The following is a 14305-nucleotide window of genomic DNA, read 5'->3' as shown; positions in this document are numbered from 1 at the left end:
CTATACAATAGCTTACAGATCTGAGATACTATTTTGGTAATCGCCAAGCCTGGAGAGATAAGTATTTTCACATGATAGCAACATCTAGGTAGTGTGCATTAGATGGGAGAAATGAAGTAATTTCCTGTTGGGAAGCATGCTACATTATTCAGTGAAATTGCCACTCAGTCAGATTGACAATCAGCTTGAAACCATGCGTTAGTTCAAAAATGTTGCTTTCTTCAGCAGGTCTGTAATAGCAGAAACATCTGCAGTGGAGATGTTGTACCATAAATTTGCATGTGCCACAAAGATCCGAATAAATTTTTTACGGTACTTCTTTTTCAACGCAGATTTGAATTATTGAGCAAAGTGTGCTGTAAAGGTTGACTTGAAATCCAAATCCCAGCAGGATTTTATTTTGGCTCATTTGAGGACACTCTGCTGTAGGTGGAAATGCAGGTCCTTCTCCACACACTGAAAGAACGCAGTCACCTTGATCTAGTAACCAAAGTATCCAGCTGTTCAACTTGCAGTGTTATCTGTCACAAGAACTGAGCATTCTCAGTTAGGGTTTATTTCAAAGTCTGCATGGATTAAAATTTTGCTGTCAACCAAAATTCTTTCTTTAACCAATTTAATATCTTTCACTGCAAGTATAACATTGCTTTTCCTTAATGCTGTGTGATACAAATTAGCAATTCTCAGCATTTTTTGTTTCTTTTTTAAAGATGGAAAATATAATCAAGACAATTAAAAAGTAGGAAAGCAAAAATCTTCTATACTTATAAAGTTCCCTTTCTTGCCAATCTTACTCTTATTTTTACTTTTGTGTCTTTAGAAACTTTAAGTATGCATCTTGGATCTATAATCTTGTGGTCTACAAGCATGCAAGGTAATTTTACATCAGCCAAAGTGAAGTTCTAATGTTTAGTAGTACAGAATTTTGATGTTACTTACCTGCATCATAGAAACATAGAATTATTAAGGTGTCATCAAATAATGTAGTGTGCACTCATTTCCCTTAGCTTTTTTTCACTGATTTTTCTGTTAAATGAAGTCTTATCACTATAATATTCTCAAAGAATTTAGGAGCATTAGAAAAATGTTTTTGGAGTGGTTCTTCATGAACGTTCAGTCCTTAATGTCTGAACTTTTCATGTGGCTTTTCTTCTGTTTTTCTTTGAAGCATTAGCATTTTAGAGCTAGACACAAGCCTGATACTGAAAAGCTAACTGCAGATCCATGGCATCCCAGTTTAGAAATGGTGAATTGTAAGGAAATTATAATGTGTGAGAGTTAGATTGTGTTTTTGCAGTGGAAATTTCCAGTATTTCTGTAAACGTAGCACAGGATAAGTTACCTTTTACAAAGAAAGTTGCTGAACAAAGTTGAGACTGGGGTGTTCCAACCTGGGTAAATTGGCCCAGGCACTAGGTAAGGTAATTATATAGAGTAGGGCAGAGTATGGTACAGGACAGAACAAGTGTGCTAATTTTTGAGAACATTGTCCTCTTGTCACCATAAAAAGTACAGAACATACCTAAAAATAATGGGTTGGTAGCAGACGTTGTATGGAAGTGTAACTTAGCTATGGAAGCATAATGTAGCTATGGAAGTGTAATGTAGCAGCAGTGTGGGAAGACTGTGAACCTAAGATGCTCAACCAGTGAGAGCCAGGAGAGGCTTCACCTGCATCAGACTCAGGGTATATAACAGAATGGATTTCACTGATTTGCACTGTTTATCACTGAATTGCACAGTTGTGCAATTTCTCTCTTGTCAGTAGAGGGTGTGTGCCCGTGTGTGCAATAATGAATAAAATGTCCTTCACAGAGATCTTTGCCTGATTGGAAATTTTTGAACTTGAGCGTGTTTCTCACAGATACCGATCCATTGTATTCTGTAGTTTGGATATGGTGAGGTGTCAGAAAATTAAAATGGAAATGAATTTGGTATTAATTCTAGTGTCTGAAATATTGCAAACAGGACTCCAATCAGACTCAAGGAGAAATGCTGTCAGGTTCTGAACATCCAGTTACTCTGTCATTGCTTTCTTAATAAGAATAGCATTAGTGAAGCCTCCATTTGACAATACACTATTTCCATCTAGGCACCCTTTTCAAAAGTCATGGTTTGAAACATATAGATGATAGTCCTTACGATATCCTTTTCTTCCTGTAGTTAATTAATCACAGAATTATAGAGTCATATAATTGTAGGAGTAGGAAGGGACCTCTGAAGATCATCCAGTTCAACTCCCTGCTAAAGCAGGTTCCATATAGTAGATTTCACAGGAAAGTGTCCAGGCAGGTCTTGAGTATCTTCAGAGAGAGACTACATATAGTTTGTGGGCAGCCTGTTCTAATGCTCTGTTATCTTCACAGTAAAGTTCTTTCTCATGTTCAGATGAAAATTCCTGTGTTCCAGTCTGCATCCACTGCTCCTTGTCCTGTCACTGGGCACAACTGAAAAGAGTCTGACCGCATCCTCTTGACATTCATCCTTCAGATATTTATAAATGCTGATAAGATTGCATCTCAACCTTCTCTAAACGGTCCCATACCTCAGCCTTTCCTAATAAGAAAGATGCTCCAGGTCCCCAGTCATCTCTGTGGCCCTCCACTGGACACTCTCTAGAAGATTTCTTTCTTTCTTGAGTGGAGGAGCCCAGAACTGGACTCAGTACTCCAGATGGATGTACTGGATGTACCTCACCAGGGCAGAGTAGCTTGGAAGGATCACCTCCCTCAACCTGCTGGCCACACTCTTTTTAATGCACTCTGGGATTCCATTGGCCTTCTCAGCCACAAAGGCACACTGCTGGCTAATGGCCAACCTGTTTTTTGTTCATCATGGCACTTCTGCTAGCTCCCTCAGCACTTGCAGGTGCATCTCGTTGGGTCCCATGGATTTATATGTGTAGAGTTTGCCTAAATGATCTCTGAACAGACTCTTCCTTGTCCAAGAGAAGGTCTTCCTTTCCTTAGACTCTCTCTCATCTTCAGAGTCTGGGATTCCTGAGGGCCAGTCTCATCAACAAAGACTGAAGCAACAGTTCTTTTCCCCCATAAGCTTTAATTCATGCACACTGGAATTAAGGACACTGACAGCAACAAAACATGAAATAAGATTAAATTAGTTTCGAATACTGTACGTCATTTTCTTTTCCCTGACTATGATGAAAATGATAGCTTGAGAAAAAGATTTATCAAGACAAGCAGCCTTTGTAATTATGCAACAGTCTGCCCTGTAACTTTGCCTCCTAGTAAGTGATGCCCTATAATGTAGCCCATGGGAAGCACGGGGCAGTGCTAGTACAGTACCCAATGCAGACAAGGCTATGGGACATTATACCACCCTACCCCTTAATATGTCTTTTCATATTCAACTGATTGCACTGGCTGTGGAGAAAAGACAAAGTCCTTAGGAAATCAGATGATGATGTGGTATGTCCTCATTAACTTTTCCATTTCATTACATAATTTATTTTCTTTTAGAAGGATTCAGTTTCTGAGCAGTAGAAGAAAGTATTATGGAATGTCTCACACTCCAATTTCTAAGCATTTTCTTCTCTCTTAGTTAAGCTTACTAGAAATACTTTCATGTCATGTCACCCAGCTGAGGGTGAGTCTCCCACAGCTGGACACTCCAGACCCATCCAGTACAAATAGGAGAAATTAGTGTGGGGGGAACACTTTCTTGAGTTATCAGAGCTTTATGTTCAAAAAAATAATAATCTATTTATATACTATTTATATAGTATATATTTATATATATACTGTATCATGGATTTACCATGAACTGATCTCAGCAGCAGTGCTGAGAGAAGGAATTTTTTTTCTTTTCCTTTTTTTTTTTTTCCTGATAGATGACCAGAGAAACCTCACAAAGTAGTTTTTATCACAGGCTAAATTGATGTCATGAGGGTACAGGAAACCACGGGAGAATGACTTTCCTCTTCTTTTTCTTCAGGATACCATATATTACCTGTTTCTTGACTTTACTGCCCTGCACATGATGAAGAAAGGCAGAGCAGTCCAATAAAAGGTTGAAAATATAAGAGCTATTTGCTTTGTAGAACTGAAAAGCTGTTTTCTGAAATTGCTGGAGACAACAAATGCTTTCAGCACCAGAAGGACTGTAGCAACAAGGCTTTATGGTGCCCCCAGGTTGGTCACCACCTGGAATTTAGTAATCAGCTTTGTGGAGGACAGCATATGTTTACTTGTGCTCGTGTGCTGCTGGTAGGAAACAGCAAACTATAAAATAAAACATACTATTTGTGAGGTTAAAAATGATGATTGGAAACTTTAAAAATAGGTGGAGGGAAGGTTTTCTGAATATAATGATTTTCAGTCCTCACAACACAATGGTATCATTGGCTTTTGCTTAGTGAAAAATCTTTTCTGATCCCTTGGATATGAAAGATGTTTTTGAAGTGGAATTTTAAAATAGCAAAACTTTCATATTTAATTTAAGTTTAATCCCTCTTTAATTCACAATAAATAAATGTCTGGATGCTTGTTTCTTTCCTGTTCAATTTGCAAGACATGTTTGAGTGATTTGTTGAGCATTATTGTTCTGCAATAACCAAGTCTGTATTTTTCAACCCTTTTGTATTTTATATAAGCAGATTAGAAAAAAAAAATCATTTGCTGCTTTCATCATAGAGAAATTATTTTTCATGTATTTCCTTTAATAGACAAAAAAGAATATCTCCAATCAGTCAGGCTGAGCACAGACAATTAAATAGGATTTTTTAATATTCTGTCTCTTTCCATTGACTACAAGAGAGAGTGAAGAGAACCATCCATCTCTGGATAATTTTAGCAGTTGTCAGATCTGTGAGAGTCAGTGAGAAAGTGCTGCTGCATCCACTTACTTTCTTTTTTCAGGAAGAAAATATTATATAACGTTTTTTCAAATTAAACTAGTAAAAAAGGTCTATGTGCTATATAAGAGGAGGATTTCTGAACTCCAGGTTTAGAAGTAAATTGCTACTTATTTTTATGGAGAAGGTTTGGTTCACAGAGCTGAAGATCTAATGAAATGGCGTACCTCATAACACAGATTCAGGTTAGTCTATTGAGATTTGCTGTCATTAACCAATCTGTCTGGACACTGAATGCTGGTGACAGAAATGGTGTAGTTTCTCCCCTGCCTAAGGCACTGCTTTTAAAAAATATGACAGAGACAGCAGGTCATTTATTCTCTCAGATTCAAATACGTATTTTCAGAAGTTAGCAGAAAAATTTACTAGAATCAGAAAGAACATGTAGAGTATAGCTCGTGCTTATAGAAAACACTAATGTCTGCACTTCAGAAAAAGTTAATACACTTGCTGAATGCCATATGCTCAAGAACAGTTTATAGGAGGTGTACAAAAGCAAAGCACAAGCAGAAGTACCTGGCATATTGTGAGTGTATTTGATAATAAACCCAATAAAGTCCTTTGAGACCAATTAGTACTAATTGCAAGAATTTGTGAATAATTCATTATTTAAGAATGATGAAAGAATTCTTGAAACTATTAACTTCATTTCATGTTTGAGATGTGAACCATTAATTACTGTGAAATATTAAGAAAAAAAACATTTTGGAGTTTGACAGAATTTCTAGAAAAGAAAAGGGATGAAATAACAGTTTCTTGTCTTTCCTCACATCTTGGTTTTGAAAAAGAAACTGCAGCAAGAAAGGAGAGCGAACTGGAGAGTGCCTTGAACATTTCTGAGCACAGCAAGGTTCTTCTTGCAGTGTCCCATTGCCAGTGCCCTATTTAAGAAGCCAGATTGCTCTCAGCTGATAGTGAATTACTGGAATCCAGGTGATTCAGAACTTCCTTATGGGCTCATTTCCCAAAGTTGTGCAGTGATACGAACTGTTTCAGTCACCATTTAAAAATGGGGTGATATTTCCCAGCAGTAATTTAATCATAAGTTGTCTTTGTCAGTAATGTATATGAATATAAAGTGTAAATGAAAATGTTGCAGGCAAGAAGATATGGACATTCAGGATTCTTTTTTAAGTGCACTAGTTAAGAAACAAGTCATGGAGCTGTAATACCCTCATTCTCTTTATTTGTTGAATGCATTTATTTCTCATTAAAGCAGTTGAGACATTCACAGTACACTATTATAAGAATGCTGATTATAAATATAAAAGAAGCGTGAAAATGAAGGTAAAGCATTTTTGCATGAAATCCCTTTACAATTTTCCAAGCAGAAGAAAGCACAGTACAAGAAACATTGCTGCTAATTATTTGCTAAATTTGTTTTCTGAGCTGTGGTTATTATCTTGCTCTGCCAATTAATGTCAAGGGCTGATATTGGAAACTGTTGTCTTTATTTGTAAGTTTCTCTGCTATCCCTCTGACCCAGATTCCCTCCACTGTTCCAGTAGTAACTGGGGCAGCATGGGTTGATCAGCCAGGAGCAATTACTACTGCTAGCTAGTATGGAGGAGAAGGGAAGAGCTGGAGGCGAAACTTCAAATGTTCCAATGAAGAGAATGAAGTGAGCACAGGCAGCAAATACTTGAATTCTCAATGCAAACATCTCGACAATATACTGCATCCAGGCTCAGGTGTTCCTTGGCATAGAAAAATATATTTTGGAGCAATCAGAGGTGGCAGGACTAGTACCATACTAGCATACAGCATTCTTCGTCAGCTCCCAAGCTCAGATTCTTGGTAAGGAGTAAGTCCCTATGTCCAGCCTGTGAGCCAGGAGGGTCCAGTAGGAGTTGTAGGAATAAAATCATGTCCCAAGAAAATCTCATATATTTTGATAAATTTCTCTATTCCCAGTTAGTGCCCTGCAGGCACAAATTTAAACAATCCCCAGCACAGTTGTGCTGCACCTATTATTGTCTCTTTATTAAAATATAAAACAACAAAAAAACCCCACACGTTTAGAGTCAGCCATTCTGAACTACAAACCTTGGAGTTAGGAAATATTGGTATATGCTGTTAGATAATGTTGAAATAGGAAACCCACTGCTTTGGACACTTCCATGCAAAATCTTTTAATATTAAGGATTCTATGTCTTTTGGTAAAAAAATATCTGACAGATAAGTTCCACATGGTGCTCTAGTTATGGTGCTTACTAAGTAACATAGACACAAAAAGTGAAGTTACATTATTCTTTGCTTCTAGCCAGTGATAACCTGGGCAGTGGTTTATAGCTTCTTTCCGTCCCCCCTCCCCCCCCCCTTTTTTTTTGAAGGAAAAAAATCAGCCAAGGTATTTGTGTTATATCTGGTAAAGATGTAAGAGTACTTTTTGGTAATCAATCTCTCATCTGTATGATTTCCATATTTAAAAGTTAGGAGCTGCTTAATATGATGATTCTTATATTTTACTTAAGTCTAAATTCTTTGTTTTGGTGAAAAACTGACCATGAAACATGGAGAATTAAGATTCAGTGGCTTAAATGTGTCTAACTTAAGGATGGCATGAAGAAATTTTTGCTAACTCACTTTGTGTCTTTAGATTGTTATTTACCAGGTATTGTAAACTAAATGTGGATAGAGAACAACTGTATCCCAGTAAAAAAACAATGACTAATTTGCATATCATATCATGATAGAGAACTGCTTCCACATTATAAATTGGTTTCCTCACATCACATACCACTGTGGTGTTCTTGAGAGTGCTTATGCTTTTTCTAATGTGTGGATTGTTGTAGTCACAAAGAAAACTAGCTGGCGTCAGCAGAATCATAATCACTTGCAAGAAATCAAGGCAGTGGGTAGCTTGGCTGAAACCTTAAACTTGCTTACATGGTTTTTCTATTGCCATTAGAAATTACTCCTTTCCTATATCATGTCAAAAGCACTGTGTTTAGTAAAATATGTTTAGAAAATAGTCTTTGGCATTTGCAAGAAAAGATTTCTGACACATATTGCAGAAATTTCAGTGCAGACTGTTAAGAGCTATTTTGATACATATTTTTGGAGAAGATCTGAACCTGTAATAAAAAAATTCCAAGGCATGAAGTTTGAGTTTGAATCAGTCTTCACTTTACTTTTTCTAGAATTCAGATGAGTTTGGATCCAGAGCTGAAACTTGCATGGTAAGTACAAAAAAAGTCCTTTTACTGAGTCATGGAGAATATTCCCAGGCTAGATCTGCATCAGCAGTTCTTCAAGCATTACCTTGACTGTGCCCAAAGATTATCTAAGGCATAAAATGTCCCTGTGCATTAATGGTTTTATGGGTTTTGAGTATAAAATGATCTACATATTGCCGATTTTTTTTTCTTTGTAGGAGAAAGAACTTTCAAGTGAATGTGGAAAGCTACTAGATCAACCAGAAAAGCTTGAGCTTCTGGACTGTGTCTTTCCTAGGCATAGCTTGGCATAGCATAGCAATTCAGGAATGATCCATATAATGGTAATACAACCTCAGTTTATTACTGATGCATGGTCAGTATGAGAAGCAATGAAGCAATATAAAAATAATGTGAAATCTTCAGATTAAAGAGTTTACCACCTAAAAGACTATTAAAGAAAATACCTTTCAGAAAATTTGTTAGGGACGGGACGTGCAGGTTGCTCAGGCAGTAGGATATTTTCATTACAGCCAGTTACCAAATGTTATAATAAATAATACTTTATTTGCATTTCCCAGTGTCCTATCCCCTGCATACTCACAGGAGTAGGGTAATCTGAATCTGTTGTACTCATCATTTTTGACAAAGCAGTGTGAATGCAGTGAAAACCAGAAAATCAAGAGCGTTGATTATTCACACCCCGTGTTTCATCCTGGAGAGCAGTCAGAAATGGTAGAATGTTTGCCCCTCTCTTCTACACCTTGGCAATATAAAAATTTCCTCCCAGTGAAAGGAGACATCTTAAACAGAGATGCTGGCCTGTCTGAAAAGGTCTGAAAAGAGGCTTAACAGGACTGAGGGACAAAAGAGTGGTGAAATGTCAGAGTTCTCTAAACATGCTTAGATATGTGACCATTTAAACTGACAATAAAACTCCTTTCTAATTTCAGAAAATTCTACATGTGCAGTGATGGTGTATATTTACTGAGCCTCTACTTGGCAAGAAGGCGAGCTAGCTATCAGGACTTCTCCCACTGTCATGCTGACTACTCATCTACCTTCCCTCTGGGTGGACTTCCTCATTCTGCAAGTGTATTTGGCATATCCTGGTGAGAGCTTGTGATGCTCTCTGCAGACAAAAATGGGCCTTAGTCTCATTTCATTTGCAGAGATGGGACCTTGGTGACCCAGAAGATGAAGCAGCAGAAAGAAGCAATGTAGAGATGACAGGATGAAGAAGAAAAGAGGAGTTGAGTGCTCATCCCTTCATTTTTCACCATTGCTCTTTTGCGTTCTTATACCTGTACCTTTACTTATTTTTCCTTCATATTTTTGTAGGAATAAAGAATAGTTAAAAATAAATAATGATTTTTGTTTTCTATTAGTCATAGCACAGGGAAGCCACATTTATGTACCAACTGGGCTGTAAAACAGCAAAATGTGATTGAAGTCTCTGCTCAGGACAATTTACAGCATTAAGTAGGTCCAATTGTTGCTTGATAATAGGGGTCATAGAACCACATAGGCTTGAGAAATACCTTTACCCATATTATAAAACCCCTGGATTTAAAAAAAAAAAAAAAAATCATTCACAGCCAACTGGGTAGCAGGCATTATACAGCACAGCATTTCCAAGAAGGGGAAAAACTCTGTGGAAAAATTCTGTGGATAATATATTTTAATACTTAATAGCTTTCTTGCATAGAGACTGACCTTTCTTTCAAGCCTGAATATGTTTCACTTCACTTTTAAGCTCCTCGGTCTTGATATGTATTTTTCTGCTTGAGCAAGGATTCAGACAAGTCTTTGACATAGAAGACTGTGACCTATTTATTATTCAGCTTTTCTAGGGGTGAATGGAGGCTACATCTACTGTGCAATCCAAAGAGCAAATAGCAAGGTTTGCAGAATTATAGAGAGCCAAACCCTGGCTGAAGTCTCGCCTGCTGAAGCAGAACAGTGACCAACCTAGCAGACATGCACAAAGAGCTATGTGAGTAAGTCAGTCCTTGGACTGTAAGGCAGACAAAGTGACTTTTAAAGGTGATACAGGGGCTAAGCAAAATGACCAGTATAGATTCTAGAAGGAGCTCCATGCTCTCATGTATAAACCTTATAGGAAAAGTTCAGCATTCTTGTCATTCTAACAGTATGAAAAATCCATGAAAAAAAACATCAGCAAAGAATGCATCTCCAACCATCTCTACCAGGAACCTGGCTGAGAATAAATTCGGCAGAGTAGCTGCATCCTTGTTGACCAGGATGCAGTCCCGCACATGAATGAGAGCAGATCACATCCCCTGAGAGCAGCAGAGTTCAGCCAAGTGTTCAGTGAACATCAGACAAATTCATCTTGATGAAGCAGTACCACGTTTGGATCTGCATATCAGTGTCAGGATAAACAAGGTATGGGCCTTGGCAAGCTGAAGCCAAAATCAAGCTCCAAATCTAAATGCAGCCCCTGAGCTATAGGAGGGTGGCCTCAAAGAAAATTCTCTGGGCTCTCTCTTAAACCTCAGCTGTTTTCAATGCAGTATGAGAACTCGTTTGCTTAAATGTGTCATTTATGGTTACACCTTGCCTTTATTCAATAAAGCTGTATAAAATGGAGAAAAAAGTCTTGTTAACATAAACTTGCTACATAGGAAAGTGCTCAGAGCTAAACAAGCTGCATTATTTCTTGACTGAATGACAAATTCCAAGTCATACTGCAACTGAGCTGTACACAATTGGTGATCACTCCAACGACTGTAAGGCCAGAACCCCCAGTTCTGGTGAAATCAAGAACTCATCCTGCATTGTGTTCTAATTAAAAACTTTATCTGGATAAAAAAAAATGTTAGCCATCTCAACTAAGTTAACCAACAGAGAAAATATTCACCCTTAAACGTACTTGTGCAAACACAGAACAGAGGAACTGATCCCTGGATTCAGAGTGGATTTATATTTATGGGATAGGAAAGATGATAGAGGAAGAACTAGAGAAGTGAAGTAGGAGCTACTGCTAAACAGTCAAGTCAGCTATCACCTTGTCATTTTGAATGACACTCCTCATGGAGAATCCACGACCTCCCATGAAAATATCTCTGAACACTTTATTATTCTGAAAGTTACTAAATGTTTCCTAATATCAAACCTTAAAGTCATTTGCTGAAGGTTATGCCCTGCCCTGTTCATCATGGAAGTGATTAAGACCTCCTGCTCTTCTTGTTGGCTGTCTAATAGATCTCTGCAAGATTTTTTGGTGGTTGTTGTTGTTATTGACTTTATTTCTCCTTCTAGCAACTCAAACTGCCTGAAAAACTCCAGCTCTTTAATGTAAAGGGTTTAGGGAGGAAAAGATAGAGAAGACCGAATATTTTAAAGGAAAGATTGTATTTAAATTCTTTATAAATACAAACATTAGTATTATTTACAGAACATTTGCCTTAAACAGAAGAATTTAAGAAAAGCTGGTTTCATTACTATGGATTTGCCTCAGTGTAAAAAAGGAGAACTTTGCAGCTTTAGATTAAATGAAGCATAAGAAAACAGTTTTCGTATGGAATTCAAAAGAGTGAATTTAGGCGTGACATCAGGGAAGTTATCAGGAAGTCAGCTCCTGCAGCAGCTGATGTGGCAGCATTTTGATAAACTTATCTTAATCAAAAATCCACGGAACCTTATGAACGTGAGATCTTCTGCCACTGATAAGCACTCCTTGCATTACGTACTATAGAACTGCATTCCAGCGTGAGTCAGTGTGAGCCTTAGCAAGGTTTAGGTATAAAGTCTTCAAATCATAAACTAAAAACGTTTTACCAACAAAATTAAAAACCATTATAAATCAGCAGAGACACCAAAATTTCCGCTTGAAATGCTTCATCAGGTGACTGTAGCTGTGGGGGAACCGTTTGGCTCTTCTGTGAAATATAGCAAAAGTATTTATGGCAGAATATACAATTTGATAAAGTCTGGTTTTTTTCCACTGCCAAAATTACCTAGATGTTCTTAGATCTTTTGCAACCATAATGATTCTATGATTCTATTCTACAGATTGCTTACAGCCAGCTTTGAACATATGAATAAACATCTTGAGATGAGCAGGGCTATCTAAGCTCTATGCCAGTGGAAACAATCAATCATTTCTGAAAGTCCATTTTCACTGTCTGCCTAGACTTCACCAGACGAATCTTCTACAGACACAAAGATGTTTGTGAGGTTATTACCTATCACAGGCCACACAGTTTCAGTTTTGTAACTATTTCTGCCTTTTGAAGATGATCTAGCTACGTGAAGCAAGCATGACTTAACTGTCAATGCAGAGCTCCTAAATCCCTGAAATGATGACGTGCTAGAAGTCATATTTGTTTGCTGGATGATAATATATGGATGGTATGCAAACAATCCCTCCATCACATCACCCTTACTGCTCTTCTTTAAAATAAATTATTTACTTACATCTCTAAAACAAGCAAGGCATTTAAAGGAATATCAGAGAGAAAGGAGGAATATGCTGGAAATAAAGTTGTCCTTTACTATATTGAAGTTTGGTTTGAGCAAGGCTGAGGACAGCTGATGTTCCAACTCTGGCAAGCATAGCAAAAGAGTCTTTCAGTGAACTGAGACGGAGTCTCACATTGCCATTAATTTCCCTACTTTTCAAGCTCAGAGACATGTCCTGAGCATTGTGTAAATAAAAATAAAATAGACCGCCAACTGCCCCAAGTCCAAAGGAATTAAATTGTCCTTCAATTTTATAAATTACCTTTTATTACCTAGGGAGTATACGCACCATTAGCCAACTCATGTCTGACAACACATTCATCAACTTCTGCCTGTCACATTCATTTATATGGTCCAAGTGAACAATTGTTTCTAAGACTTTCTTTCTTTTTTTTTTTTTTCCAGAAGTAAATAATTATTTCTCTTATTTCTAGAGAAATCTCTGGCACGCAGAGTAAAAGGTTAGGAACAGTCCTAGCAATCATACAGCATGGCACAATACAACAGAAGAAGCATATTTTTAGTAAATCAAGAAGACAAAAGCTATAGTCCTTGCTTCATAGGTTTGTGAGAAGGTACCAGAGATAGATGAATCTTTGCTGATTAAAAAGCTATGTATGTTTAACACAGGCGTCACTCTAAGGAACTGTGTTTTGTTTTTGCTTTTCTCCATGATACAGAACTGCAAAAGCAGTCACGATGAGTGATTTCAGACTCACAGTTCAGCTTGGTGCTATAGGAAGCATGTAAATACAGGTGTGGCAATGCTTTTGTTTATTGTAGTGGATTTATTTATGTGCTGTGCACCATGCAGATACCTAACTACCCTTAGGGGGTGGAACTGAGGTCTGCGGGTTATGAAGTTGAATTTTTCAAAACTACTGAAAAACACAGAAATCTTAAATATTTCTCTGCAATGCCCAAGTGTTCAGTGAATATATCTTGGAGTCTTGGCTGTACGTAAATAATATAGACCAGCCTGCATGTGCATAACCATGGTCTTATAGTAATAGATACTAATGTAAAACCTCTGAATTCCTGTATCTAATGTAATTTAATATTACAATACAGAATTTAAATGTGATGATTTTATTTTATTTCATGTTTTTATCAGACTAAGAAATTTATAATTATGTAGGTTCTCTTTTCATCCTATTTTTGTGATGGAAATAGAAAATACTCATATTGTTATTTGAAAAGATGCAAGAGATATACAAATTCTTTGAGTTGCTCTATACCACAACAGATACATTAATAGGCTCACTAATAGATTTTCAAAACATTGAATGGTATTCTTTGGGCTACCTTTTTAAAGACAGAAGGTTGTGAAAAGATCTGGGATGAATTTTGAATCCTAGTATTATTAGAGACACACAGTATTGCTAGAAATCCAGTGGTGAAGTGATTATTACATTAATGTTGATTAGCAGCAGAAATTTGCAAAAAGGAATATCCACATGACTCTTTAAGACAGAATTAATTAAAATGCTAATTGCAGACACAACTAGATTACAAACAACGAGACAGAAACTCAGTGTTACAAATCACTATAGTACCATTGAAATCAAAACCTAACTTAGTGATTACTGGAAGACTTCAACGTTCTGATTCCAAAGGGTCTCAGAGAATTTGTGGTGTGCCACTTTAATGATACCAATGAAAATTAGGTTGCCATAATCAACTTATTAATGGCTATACAATGTAATTAACAGATTGTATGCTGTACTACATAGCTTTTATTTTTCCCTTTTCATCACAATATTCCTATTAAGATCAGCTAAGGATT

At 37.1% G+C, this 14305-nt stretch overlaps 1 long non-coding RNA gene across 2 annotated transcripts in view; it reads left to right on the top strand.

Annotated features, from left to right (window-relative positions):
* The window catches only part of LOC149912849 (uncharacterized), a 92925-nt gene extending 83596 nt beyond the window's left edge, over positions 1-9329 (top strand). For both annotated transcript variants that reach the window (XR_016462086.1, XR_016462085.1), the window contains exons 3-5: positions 8017-8055; positions 8250-8375; positions 8985-9329. This is a non-coding gene — a long non-coding RNA (uncharacterized LOC149912849). The remainder of the gene's footprint in view (positions 1-8016; positions 8056-8249; positions 8376-8984) is intronic.
* The last annotated feature ends 4976 nt before the right edge of the window (positions 9330-14305 follow it).

This window comes from Phasianus colchicus, chromosome Z (genome assembly GCF_987193195.1).
Source record: "Phasianus colchicus chromosome Z, bPhaCol1.hap1.1, whole genome shotgun sequence".
Classification (NCBI taxonomy): domain Eukaryota; kingdom Metazoa; phylum Chordata; class Aves; order Galliformes; family Phasianidae; genus Phasianus; species Phasianus colchicus.
This window is presented reverse-complemented; position numbering and strand designations above follow the sequence as displayed.